Raw genomic sequence first — 13,603 nt, forward strand, 5'->3', positions numbered from 1 at the left:
AAAAGATTATGGAAGAAGCGGAATGTACATATTAACAGAAGCTTCGAAAGACAATACAACCCAAGAAGCAACTGAAAAATGGGACCCTATATATAACTGGATCCGTTCTATAACTTGAAAGCCAAATGTGATAATTTTAATGCAAAATAGTCAAATAACTCTAGTTGGAATTATACATGCAACTTACAGACACAAAAGTCTTTAATGTAATGATATGTTTAAGTACATATGTGATAATTTATAGCATGATATATTCCGTTATCCCAAATTATTTCCCTTTACCCTTTAAATAAAAATAAATAAACTTCAGCTCTTTCAAATATCTGCATGGGATTCCCCCTGCCACGTTTGTGACATAGTGACAAAATCCATAAGGTAGCAGCAAAGACATTATCTTTGGACCTACATAATGCCACCTGGTTGAGCTGGGTGGAAAGAAGATTTTACTCCCAAAGGAAGATTCCCCCGTCCTCACAAGGGTGAGGGACCAAGCAGCTTTCTGGAACCATTTTGCTTTTGTGCTGATAAATTCACTCCCAGCTAATATAGACATAACAAAGCTCCCACTTGTCATGAAGCTGCAGCTCTCTTTCAGCCAAGGGTCTTTGAAGGGTCCTTGGCATTGTCAAGGACATCACATGTAGTCTAGAATCTGGCCTGATTGGGGTGGTTGAGACGGCATAGTCTGTCTTTGGCTGTCTTGGTTTGGTTTGGCTGTCTGATCAGTGGTAGAGTGGAGCCAAGGCTTGTTGGGTCAAAGTCCCAGGACTTTCTGAGTATCAGCAACCATTACATTCACTATTGTCACCCCCAATTCCCTCTAAGCTTAGCTTCAAACCCCACAGCAGCAGCAGCAACAGGAGAAATGCATTTGTGAAGAAACAGGATATTGTTGCAAACAATATCTGTTCTGTGGTGAAATAGTTTAGTCTTAAACAGGCAACTAAAAGTCATTAACTTTACAGAATAGAACTACTTTTGATTACTTTTGGTCTCTCTACCATGGGAATGAACAGCTGCATTTCCAAATTTACCATTACATTACTAGCTAAGATCACACAGAGACAAAATAAAAGACTGGGCAGACAGGTTTGGACTATATACAACTGAAATAGAAAGCTTTAAATACAGTGGGGAAATATGAATTAAAGCTGAAACTGAACTCTGAAGAAACACAGATAATAGTATCATTGCTAGATGAAGGCTGTCATCTGTAGTGAGAATAATATTCCTGTGCAAAAAAATTTAAAAAAAGAAAGTAAGCTCAATATAGATACCACTGATGTGAAATGCGCTACAATTTGTGAGTATTCTCTACCTGGAAGACCTTGGGAAGGGAAGCCATAAGTCAGAATTGACTTGATGGGACATCATGATGATGATGATGATGATGATATCTGTAGCTATAGCAATATCTTACAAGTACTGAAAGTGCTTTATATAAAGTATCTCCGTAATCATACTAACCATCTTTTAAGATACGCTGGGATCAGACGCAAGCTGAAACAGATCTGTTGCCCAGATCTGTTGTGGTATAGAAGTACATGTGATGATGTAAACTCAACTATGCAAGGAAAACATGCACCGGTAACAAAATTCCCCTTACATCCCAATCTTTGTGTTCTGCACATAAAACTTGAGATAATTCCTAAGCACTTCAGAACTTCTCAGCAGTTTGTACCTATGCTGTGGAGGATTCATTACTATAGAGAACAAGCTTCTATTTCAGCTGAATAGATTTTGATTCTCTATGCAGACTTTCACACAGAATGTGCCCAGGCTGGGAATGAAGAAGGTTCAGTGAACATGGATATTACAGGTCAGGCTCTATGCTCATATCCAACACAGTATTTGTTCTCATATAATTTATTTGCTGTTTATTCTGTTGATTTAATTTGGCCACATGATCATGGAGGATTGTCTGAGGACAAACGCTAGCTCTATGGGTTGGAAACGGAGATGAGCACCGTCGCCTAGAGTCGGACACAACTGGACAAAATTTTCAAGGGGAACCTATTTTATTTATAATTTTGTTGTTTTGCTTGTGGTTTATTCTATTTACATGTTGTAAACCACCCAGAATAGAGCTTGATACTAATGGAGCAGTATACAAATTAAAGAAATAAATAGTAAAAAATACACTCTTTTGCATGGTGTGAAGGATGCCAGGTCACCACATAGAACAGTGGTCCCCAACCTTGGGCCTCCAGATGTTCATGGACTACAACTCCCAGAAGGCTTCACCACCGCCTCTGCTGGCCAGGATTTCTGGGAGTTGAAGTCCAAGAACATCTGGAGGCCCAAGGTTGGAGACCACTAACATAGAGGATCCACTGACTGCTCCGTCACACTATCCATGCTTAACCTGGTATGGATGCTTACCAGCTGGGCCATATGCTGGTGATTGGGAAAGCTTTCTGTCAGCCTCTTTCCCCAACGTTTTTGAGTCCCTTGCTCCTTCAGTGCTCTAGGGAGAATGAAACATGTAGGTTGTTGCTCCAGGCTGCAAACCAACCTTTGAAGTTAGAAAACACAAAACCCATGTACTATTCAAAAGACTTTTGAGGGCAAAACACTGTCTTTAGTACCAGCAACCCCTTAGGCTGTCTGAATCAAAACACAGCTGTAAAATTCTATTATTTTTGTTAAAGGCATTTCAAAAGAACATATAAATTCAAAAGCAAACTTAAGGATGCTAAAAGAATGGTGGTGGTGATGAAGATGTGAAACAGTTCAGTAATGATGGTAAAACAAAACTGATTGAGAGATTCAGGCAGTTAAGAGTCAGTCCCACAGGAAATAATAAGAGTGGTCTAACCTAAAGCTATGCTTACAAAGTAGCATAGTTCCAGCGTACCAGCAGAGTAACAACGGGCTTGGATTACATGAAGCAAGTAAGCATGCAGCTGTTCCCCTGAAACATTGTTCTGGCTAGCCTGATATCTCATCATCCCCTCCTGAGATGGCTCGATCCCTTCAACCAATCAGGAGCTCTTTCTTAGCTAACTAATTGGTAACTTTCTGCAAGAGTAATGCATTAGATAAGCAGCTGTGTCCTGTTATCATACCATGTGAACTGAAGCAGACTCATCTTCTCAAAAACACTCCCCAATCCTAAGGCCTAATATATAATTCTCCACACCAGTGAAGGTGGGCTCCCTAACTGCATGGACATTCTTTCTTTCCTCTTAACTCATGGCAGTATTTTGGTAGACCTGATGGAATGATCAACCCTTCCTTGCTGGTTTCCTCACACATGGCCACAAAGGGTTACAGTCAGTTATAGAAATTATGTGAAATTATGTGCTTCTTCTCCTAGCCTCTTCCTCCACTCGCTCAAACAAATGTGTTCTGCTCTTCTCCTGGCAGTGCTAACCACTCTTAAAAGTCACATCTACGTCATGGTGAACAATGTACCAAGTTTCTTTTTCACTAACTCTGGTTTTGAATATAGTACAAGTTACAAGAGGAGTCTTACGTTGCATTATGCTTAGCGTGCTAGACTCAGATCTAGGAGACCTAACACTCCTTGTGCCATGAAAATTCAAAGGGTGACATAAAGCTAATTAAGCCCTTCTCAGTCCAATTTACCTCACAGGGTTTTTGTGAGGCTAAAGGGAAGACCACCACACATGCTTCCTGAGCTCAGTGAAGATCAGGTGGGGTACAGAAGCAAAAACTAAAACAAATTATGCATTTCTGGGCAGATGTACGGTTTAACCATAGCTGAGGGAAACAAAGAGGAAAAACACACCTGAGAAAGTAGCTTTTGTGTCTGCACCAATTCTGAATGACAGCCAGTGGTAGAGTGATGTGGTTTCCCCACTTCACATTTCACCCTCCTGGCCTCTATGGAACACGACTCCCCTGTATTAGCATTTTGACTAATTAACAATCTCAGGACAACACCTTGTACAATGCAAAGTAAGGACTCAATATTCTGTTAGCCTTGCTTACATTTTGTGAATTAAACAAAGATTTATCAAGACAACAGTTGAGAAGCATCAAGGCAAGGCAAGCATCAAGGAGTGGGGGAAATGTTCTCCTTTGGTAATTTTTAGGTTGTCCTGGACAGCACTGATAGCATGTGCATTTGAGGCACTTGAAAAGCAAAGAGGCCCCAGCAAGAAGATAATATAAACCATGCTTTCTGAAGATTAGAGCTTTCCATTGTTTCATGTTTTATACTTCTGCTCTACATAGCTTGGAAACATTAGTTTTTGGGGTAAACAGTGTGAATCTCCAGATATGTTTGGCCTACAGCTCTACTCAGTTAGGAGAGGCATAACTGTCCACCCTTGTTTAAGGGGAAGAGGTAACAGGAGACTTAATGGTGTTTCTCTGATACTTGATTTGCTTGCAAATATGTATTTAGAAGTCGGAGACATTATTAGCAATGCTGACTCAAGAGATTCTGGGAGTTGTCATCCAAAAAAGCTTTTCTGAGCTCTCCCTGACTCTCTGGGTGGTTAGTTTATAAATATAACCTTTCTCATTCATTTGACACAAAAGGATATCATGATAATGTATCCAGAAATTAAATCTCTCTCTGTCACTCTCTCGCTCTCGCTCTCTCCCAGATAGGAAATTGCTACAAGAAATATTGTTTAGGTTGACTTTATACCGAGAGAAAGCTGCAGTTGTAAACTGTTCTTTTGTTTTGCTAGACAAATTCCACAGGCATATTACTATGTAAAAGCAACCAATTTTAAAGATGTTAAAGCTGAAAATCCATTCTTTTTAAAGAACAAATTCAGGCTTGGGAAATCACAAATAGGACAGATTTCTTAACTATGTTGAGCTCTGGATACCCGGAACACGTATCTATGGTGAATTAATGTTTGTCTGATACAAAATCAAAGAATAATGAAGTTGGATGGGGCCCATAAGACCATAGAGTCCAACCTCCTGCTCAATGCAGGGATACAAGTCAAAGGATATCTGCCAGGTGGCCATCCTTTATTAATCTGAAAGCTGATTAGGGGGTTTCTAGCCCCCCTGATCATCCTTATTGCTCTCCTTTGAACTTGTTCTAATTTGTTGGCATCCTTCTTATATCCAGAACTGAACACAGTACTCAAGATTAGGCCTAACCAGTGCTGAATAGAGGGAAAATAGTACCTTAGTTCAGAACTGTTTAGGCTGTGTTTCTCTGGCTATATTCTCTACACTTCACTGACAAATCTCCTCATCGTACTGGGAAATCAAACAGCAAGGAACAGTACTTAGGATTTATACTGGAGAGCCATAGAAGTTCTTTAAACTGAGTAATGCAGAATTCAAGCATATATTGAAAGAGTGCTCACCAGATGGATTTTATTAGTATGTGTGCTCGAGTATAGGACTGGGACTTGGGTGATGCAGGTTCAACTATAATAAATCATGGAACTCAACTGGGTGAGTGTTGCATGACCGGTACCAAGGATCTGGTTTTCCAGCAACAACCAGTGTTTGTACTGTACTGAAAGTAGCAGCCAAGTTGGACCAGATGTAAGTGATGTTATCAGTCGGATGTTTAGCAAACAAATCAGAGTCAGCTGTCAAGGATTCTCTCCAGTGTCCTTGGAAGTAGAATCATAGAACAGAACCATGAAGTTGGAAGGATTGAGTCAACTGTCTGCTCGGTGCAGGAAAACAAATCAAAAGATATCTGCCAGGTGGTTGTCTAAATTTCTCTTTAATGCCTCCAGTGTTGAATGCTTCCAGCCATTAATCATCATCTTCTGAGTATGATTCTTTAGCCAATTGTGTATCCACTTGACACTTGATCTATCCAACCCACACTTAGTTAGCTTGCTAATCAGGATATCATGGGGCACTTTGTCAGAATCTCTGCTGAAGTCAAGATATACAATATCTACACAGCATTCCCTCTGTCTATCAGGGAGGTTACCCAATCAAAAAGTGAGATCAGATTAGTCTGGCAGAATTTGTTCTTGACAAATCCATGTTGGCTTCTAGTTATTAATGCATTGTTTTCTAGGTGCTTGCATAATGCCCATTTTATAATATGTTCCAGAATTTTCCCTGAGATTGATATCAGGCTAACTGTAGTTCCCAGGTTCCTCCTTTTTGAAGATAGGGACACATTAGCCCTCCTCCAATCACATGGCACCTCACCCATTTCCCATGATTTCAAGAAAATAATGGACAATAGTTCTGAGAGTTCTTCAGCCAATTACTCTTGTTATGAGTCACTGTCACATCCAAATTATAGCAGCACTAGTAGTTTTTTCAAGATACGTGAAATATTTCAGGAGGAGTTTTGTCAGTGACACCCTCAGGCAGTTTACATGGCCAAGCAGAAATTTGAACTCTTCTGAGTCTTAATCTGTCACTATATCTCCTACACCACAATGGTAGTTAATTGTATTCATTCATCATTAAATTTATATAGTCTGTTCTTCCATGGGAAAGTGACAGAGTAAAGGTATATGCATACAGTGGCTACCCAGAAGCCAGTGGCTACAAAGGCCTTTAGCTCAAATACTAAATGGGCATATCAAACTGCAGTCAAGCAACTGGTTCTGCAGTGAACATGCTATTGTGTGGTTGCTTAAAACTTGTTATTACGTGGGTGAAGTTAATGCCTCTAATAAAAAGCAATTTCACTGATCTTACAGGTTTTGAAGATGAGAAAACAACATTAGACACATGAATGTCTTCAACTAACAGCTATTTATTAAAATCTTCAGGAACAAAAGTAAAATCGGACATTATCGAAAGAGAAAACTTAACTACATAGGGCCCAAGAATGTTCTAAAATTGCTGACTCCCATTACTCCTACAGACTTCTGCCCCACTTGAAAACATTAATTTCTGTTCCACAAGGACTGCTAGCACTGAGCTTTAGGGCTTCCCCCTGGAAGAAGCAATACACAATAAAGCCCATTTAGACACTCGCACAGTTGACTGGAAACTGTTTTCACATAGTAAGACCCTACCTTATTATGCATGAATGGAATGGGAGAAACATGGCCATATAGCCAGGAAACAGACTGGTCATGGGGCAAAACATGGTAAGAACTGGCCTTGCCTACATTATTATGGTAGTTACACTTGTGCCTCCAGTGGCATTAAACTGTACCATTGAAAATAAGACTTGTACTGCTGTTAGGTGTGTCTGAAGTTATTTATCCACCTCTGCCCTCATGCACCTATGAAGCAGAAAAACTGATATATTTTTAATGCTGCTGCTAACTGTGGAATCAAGAGCACAACCTACTTCTAAAGAAAAACATCATAGTAAGAGGCAGAGCAGCTGTAGATCCTCCCACACTGAAAAAGGCACCCAGACAGCCAGTTGCCCCATGCCTGCAGAACCAAAGAGAAATTTCTGGTCCCATCTGTCAGCCAGAGGTGTTGAAGGCTTTTGGACTGTATGTTCACATTTGGCGAACATTTGTTGGGTGTGCATGTGTTGTTACAACGTATTTGCAAGTCACCTTGAGAGTCAAGTAATTGAAAGATGGGATATAAACCTTCAAAATAAATAACCAATTTATAATTTATCTGGACACAAACAGACAGTAGTAATATAAAAAGCCAACTCTACTAGCTGAATCACAGGCTTTCAAATTCAAGCCAAACATCACGCGCTATAGTAAAAAGAGCAATAGAAACTATTTTGGATCTTATTTTTAAAAAAACCTCCTTTCATAACTCTTACCTGAACAATTTGTTATGGGAATGTTGGAGAAATTTACAGAAGTCCATGACTCTGAGAATACTATCAAGTAAACCACAGTTTTGGTAGCTTTCTGCAACTTGATTAAGCTTGTTTGGGTTTTCATTTTGTTTGTCTGGGTCTTTGGTTACAAGGTTTACTTCAGTAGCAGCTACCGTCAAAATATTTGCCATAATCTAATGACAACAGACCTCTGTAATCTGTAAATTCAGGGTACTGGCTCAGTCAGTAAACTCATGTGACTTTAAGAAAGAAAAAGAAAGCATAATGCTTGTAACTACATAAATATTTTGTTTCTGCTTGGAAGAAACTCAAGTACTGTATTTTTTGCACCATAAGACTCACTTTTTTCCCACAAAACAGGGGTGTGGAAAGTCTGTGCGTCTTATGGAGCTAAGAAAACAGATTATATTTTCCTGTTTTCTTCTCCTAGAAAATTGGTGCGTCTTATGGAAAGGTGCGTCTTATGGAGCGAAAAATACAGTAGTCTCTTTCCAAGTAGCTATGACTGATTGGTATTTTCCAAAAATTACATTGGAACTTTCAGAACATGGTCAAAGAGCCTCGTGGCGCAGTGGTTAAAACGCTGTACTGCAGCTAAAACTGTGCTCACGACCTGGGGTTCAAATCCCAGGTAGCCGGCTCAAGGTTGACTCAGCCTTCCATCCTTCCGAGGTTGGTAAAATGAGTACCCAGCTTGCTGGGGGGGCAATGTGTAGCCTGTATAATTAAAATTGTAAACCGCCCGGAGAGTGCTTGTAGCGCTATGGGGCGGTATATAAGTCCAATAAATAAATAAATAAATAAATAATCTTCTGATCAGGCAGTGGAGAAAAGGGTAAAATGCTTTGACTGATATGTGCCTCCTATTATTGACTTTCATGTTGCTACATACAGACTGCATTTAATCTCACAAGTGCAAAGTTTATGCAAGTACCCAAAGCAGTAAAAAGCTGCTAGTTCTGCCGCTTTATGCATACTTTTTTAACATGTTTCACTTTAAGAGAGAGACAGGGAGGGACAGATATAAACCTACTTACTGTTGGGAATGTCTATTTCCTATACCTCAGAATCTTGTTATTACCACTGGGATATACATAACAGGAAAGTTTAATTTTCTAAATGGTTTGCGTTTTTGGGGATTCCTGTGTCAGACACAAAAAGAGGTAGAATTTTTTTTTATAAAAAAACCCTTAATATCACATTAATAATAACTCTTGCTTTTTTTATTAACAAGAATTAATGACACATCAGATTTGTATACATTTATATCACTGTAGCTATAAGAATTAATTTAGCTGTTATTGGAATGTAATTAGTTTATTTCTGAATGGCAAAAGGTTATTTACAAATATATTGTTTTATCTGAAATTAATTGTATAAAGATCAAGAAATGAAAACAACATTGTGTTATTCAAATGTTGAGTACCTGTATGTTAATATATCACACTTAAACATAGAAGGTTGTAATGACTTAAAACATTTCTCTAATGAACTTCTAAACCAACCTCAGTGTCTTTAATTCGATGCATCTGTCCAGTCTTGGATTAATGATGAGATTTAGTCCTAGGTGAATAGAATACACTGTTGCCAAATGGGTGGATATCCTGGAAACAAGATTTTAGAAACGTAGCTATCCATTTCATTATACAAAACAAAACAGAAAAATGGCATCTTTAAAGCTAACATATCTATTTCAGTGCCAATTTTCCTGGGTTACAAATCATTTCCTCAGACACTGTGAAACATGGCTTCCTACCTAGGTTTATCTGCTCATACCCAGCGATCTAATCGGTATCCCCAGGTTCTTGGAACTACTCTCATTAGTGGAAATGATAGTTAACTTGAAGCTGTAGCTGTGTGTGTTTCCAAATAGGTCTAGTGGAGTTTGGGGGAGGCCAATTCAAGTGTGTTGGTTAATCATTACCAGCCCTGGTAGACTGCGACTTCCTTACCAGCTTTGGTTTTTATCTGGCAGGTTTCAAGTTCAGCCAGCAATCTACTCATGCCAACGCATGTGTAGGCCTAGCCAAGAATGCAGTACAAATCAAAACAATCTGCAACATGTGTCTTGTTTCATTTAGTAATAGGGGATGAGCAGCCCCACTGATGTTTCTGGACTGAAATTCTAGCTAACTCGCTATGGTGGATCTAGTGGGCCACAGGTTGTTTACCCCTGCTTTTATGTATCCATGGAAAACATGCCCAATTTTAATCTGAGAACTCTTGGTAGATTAATGTTTTTAATGTTATTGTACAGCAAAACAACATTCTACAAGGTAATTCTAAAAACAGGAGTAGCCCAAACAAAAAAAGTATAACTTTGAAGTTGGACTTTGGGTCAGTACCCAGTTTGGCACAGGTGTAGCAGTCAGATTTTGCTCTGGGTCAAATTAGGCAAAACCTGAGCAAGGGGTTTTCAAGTTAATGTTTTTTTTAAAAAAAAAATACTGTATCCCCCATTGAGAAAAAATTGTTATCCCCATTCAGAAATAGACAACCCTAAATGACCCAAGATTTAAAATAGCTTATACAAATTGAAAAGACCAGTTTTGCTTATTTTGAAAGACATTGATTGACTCCACCCACTTTTTTTAAAAATTTGGAAAGCATCCAGGCTGCCAGGGCTGAAATACTGATTCTCAAAAGAGCCCTTTTGAATGGGAAAACCATGAGTTAAAAACTAAGCATGTGTGATACACACTAGCCACACAGATGATAAAATGTATTATATGGGTGAGGGATGGAAAGACTAAAAAAACCCCACAGGCTTGCTTCAAATAAAGTGGTGGAGTGGCAATCTTCCAAAAAGGGAAATATTTTGCCATGTATCTCTTTGTAAGTAATAATGAGTATAAAAGGATATCATAGACGATCTTGACTGTTGTCAATGTTCAGGCTGTCCTTTGCTATCTGAAGCTTGTCATAATTTTTTTTTTTTTTTTTGCTAGCAACGCAGGCTCAATATTGTGCAGCAATATCAGGCAATTTCCTAAAGTTTAGAATTGTGGGTCCAGAAGCACAGTATCTCATATTAATGAACCAGAGGTTTGTTTGTTTTGTTTGTTTGTTTTGAAGAATTGAATCCATTCTGTATCATGCGGTACAATTAACACAACTATAAAGTGGCAGGAATGAAGCACTGTGTCCATGTGTGATTAACCTGGGCTTAGAGAAGGCTGGCAGCAGCTTCAAATCTACTTTCCCCAGTGGTACATCAAAATCAGGAGAGGTCTCAGCATAAACACATTTGCACCCAGGGTTTGGGTTTAAGATTTCAATAACAAATCATTAAAGTGCAACACTGCGGAGGTGCAACGTAGTAACAGGAAAGGAATGCAGCAGGGTCATACCCATATAGCCATTCCAAGCTGAGCCTGACTTTTAAAGCATTTAGTGCCTTGCGAAACAATGCCTGTGTTCTTCCTTTTCCTTTCAGCTGGGAAAAGTGCAGAACTTCCGGCCACACAAACTTAATGCTAGTACAGCAGTATTAAATCTCCCTTAGATAAGGAAATACAAGCTGCCTCACCCAATTTCTACCAGTGCTTTATTTTTATATATGACTCCTATATAAAATTAAAAAGCCCTACCTACTGGTCTCTGAACATTTAGATAATTGGCAGTACTTTCCCATAAACAAATCACATGCTTAAGATTGTAAATCACTCTTCAAACAATATGGCTTTTTTCACTGAACAAGAATATAAATGACCACACACACACACAGATACACACACAACATGCAAATAAAGTTATGTGGACCTTCCAAAGCCCAAAGGCTGAAGGTTTCCTGGCACACAGCCAATGCTCAACTACTGTGCCACTCTGAACACCCTGATCTTGCCTAGTTTTAGAAGCCAAGGATGGCTGACCCTGCTTAGTATTTGGATAGGGAACCAATTGGTAATACCAGGCTCTCCAGATAGCTAGGAGATGGCAATTCTGGGTTAAGTGGAGCAAAGATCTGTGCTTCCTATGAAAGCAAACAATTATACAGTACAGTGGTGCCTCGCAAGACAAATGCCTTGCAGGACAAAAAAAAACTCGCAAGACAAATGGCTTTGGCAAATGGGGGTTGATGACTCGTAAGACAAATGTTCCTATGTCCATGCTTCGCAAGATGAATGTTTTCCATTTTTTTTGTTCCTGCCTCATGTTTGCTGATTTTTAAATGTTTTTCTATGATGATTAAAAAGTTAAAGCTTTTTGATTGACATTTTTTAAAATCATCTGCACAATATGGCTTTAAAGAGCACTTAATAAACCCTCTGCAAACCAAATTTGACTTTGTTTTGACTTTTTTTGCCCATAGGAACACATTAATTAGATTTCAATGCATTCCTATGGGAAAATACATTTCACAAGATGAATTTTTCGCAAGACAAATTAAATTTGTCTTGTGAGGCACCACTGTATGTGGTAAGACTAGCCCTTCCCCCCCAGTCATTCATTTTACTGGATGGACATTTTAAGGGGAGAAGACCATACCGAGCTCTTTCCCTCACTACTTCACACAGCGGCCTAACAGCCAGGTTGCCAGCCAGACTGTTTCCTCTCTGCACTCCTCTTGAATCTGCCCTGACAATCAAGAGCCAGTAGCTGCTTATTTCTTTTATACAGAGTACCATCTGAAGCAAGAGCTGTTCAATGTTTAGGACTTCACGCAAGCAATTCTTGAAACAGCTAACCAATGCCTGGTGCTTAGAAGGGCTGTCTTTGTGCTGTTCTTATTTTATTTCAACAAGTTTTGATGAGCATCTTTGTAATTTCACTACAGCATAACTCTAATGGAAAGGCAAACAAATTCAGAAATAGTTATGAGGACATTATAAGCTAAATGTTGGGGGGAAGCATGTGAGTTGGGGGAAAACAGCTCTTGTCTTTGTTGTGGCCATATTAATGTGTAAGTTTAAAAGCAGATACTTATTTAAAGTCCTACAACTTGCTCCCATATGAGAATAAAGTGGCAATAAAATTATTTGATTAATGAGTATGTGCATATAACAAGGTAGAATACTATGAAGTCCTCAGAAATATGGTTAGCAACAGAGTAAAGAAAAATGTTTTAACTACAGCATGTTTATATGTTGAAGTCAAAGATTTGTCTTTTAAATAGCCTCATAATTTCTGCAGGTATCAAGCTTTACAGAAGTTCTTTGTCAGCCATTTCTCTTCAAACAGAAGAAAGTGGCCCAGAGCATCTCCACTGAAAATAAGCTGTTGTAAGAACAGATAAGTATAAAATTACATCTGTCTCAGGGAGTTGTCCCTAGTTCTGTAGATTAAAACAGCCCAGATAGTGTGTGGTTTTCGTTTTTACAAGTTAAGAACTAAAACCAGAAAGGCTGGCAATTTGTAATTTGTCATCAAATTGTTTTTAACTTATGCCAACCCTATGAATTTGTAACTTCCAAAAGGTTTCATCCTTAACACCCCTGCTCAAATTCAAACTCTTGGCTTCCTTTACTGAGTCAAATCCATCTCATAATCTGCCTTCAACCCTTCCCAGCCTTACTGGTCTTTTCCCCTCAAGTGAATTTTCTTTAATCATGATAGGCCTAAAACATGATAGCTCTGGTTAGTCAGGCTATACTGCCTATTGCCTGAAGCAAGGAAGGGAAAAAGAGAAAAAGCTAGAATTGTGCCCCGTGGAAGCTGTCATTAGCTACCACTTACCCTACACATACAGCCCGATTCCAATCTTGTTTATTCAGCTGTAAATCCAGTTGATTCCAGTAGAACTTACATTTACAAGTGTACACAAGACTGCTGGTACTCAGCCAAATCAATGCAGTCTGTAGAATATCCAGAAGATTACAGCAATCTTCTGAATAATGGTGGATTTGTACCTAAGATATGCAGGCTAAATTCCATGCAAAGGTAAACTACTGCTAAATTTGCAATCATAGCCTC

At 38.9% G+C, this 13,603-nt stretch overlaps 1 long non-coding RNA gene across 1 annotated transcript; it reads right to left on the reverse strand.

Annotated features, from left to right (window-relative positions):
• Positions 1 to 6,659: 6,659 nt before the first annotated feature.
• Positions 6,660 to 8,827, reverse strand: LOC110079776 (uncharacterized). Its single transcript, XR_013544599.1, has 2 exons — positions 8,728 to 8,827; positions 6,660 to 6,862 (listed from the first exon to the last, which is right to left on the reverse strand). It is a non-coding gene; the product is annotated as an uncharacterized LOC110079776 (long non-coding RNA).
• Between the last annotated feature and the right edge of the window lie 4,776 nt (positions 8,828 to 13,603).

This window comes from Pogona vitticeps, chromosome 4 (genome assembly GCF_051106095.1).
Source record: "Pogona vitticeps strain Pit_001003342236 chromosome 4, PviZW2.1, whole genome shotgun sequence".
Lineage (NCBI taxonomy): Eukaryota > Metazoa > Chordata > Lepidosauria > Squamata > Agamidae > Pogona > Pogona vitticeps.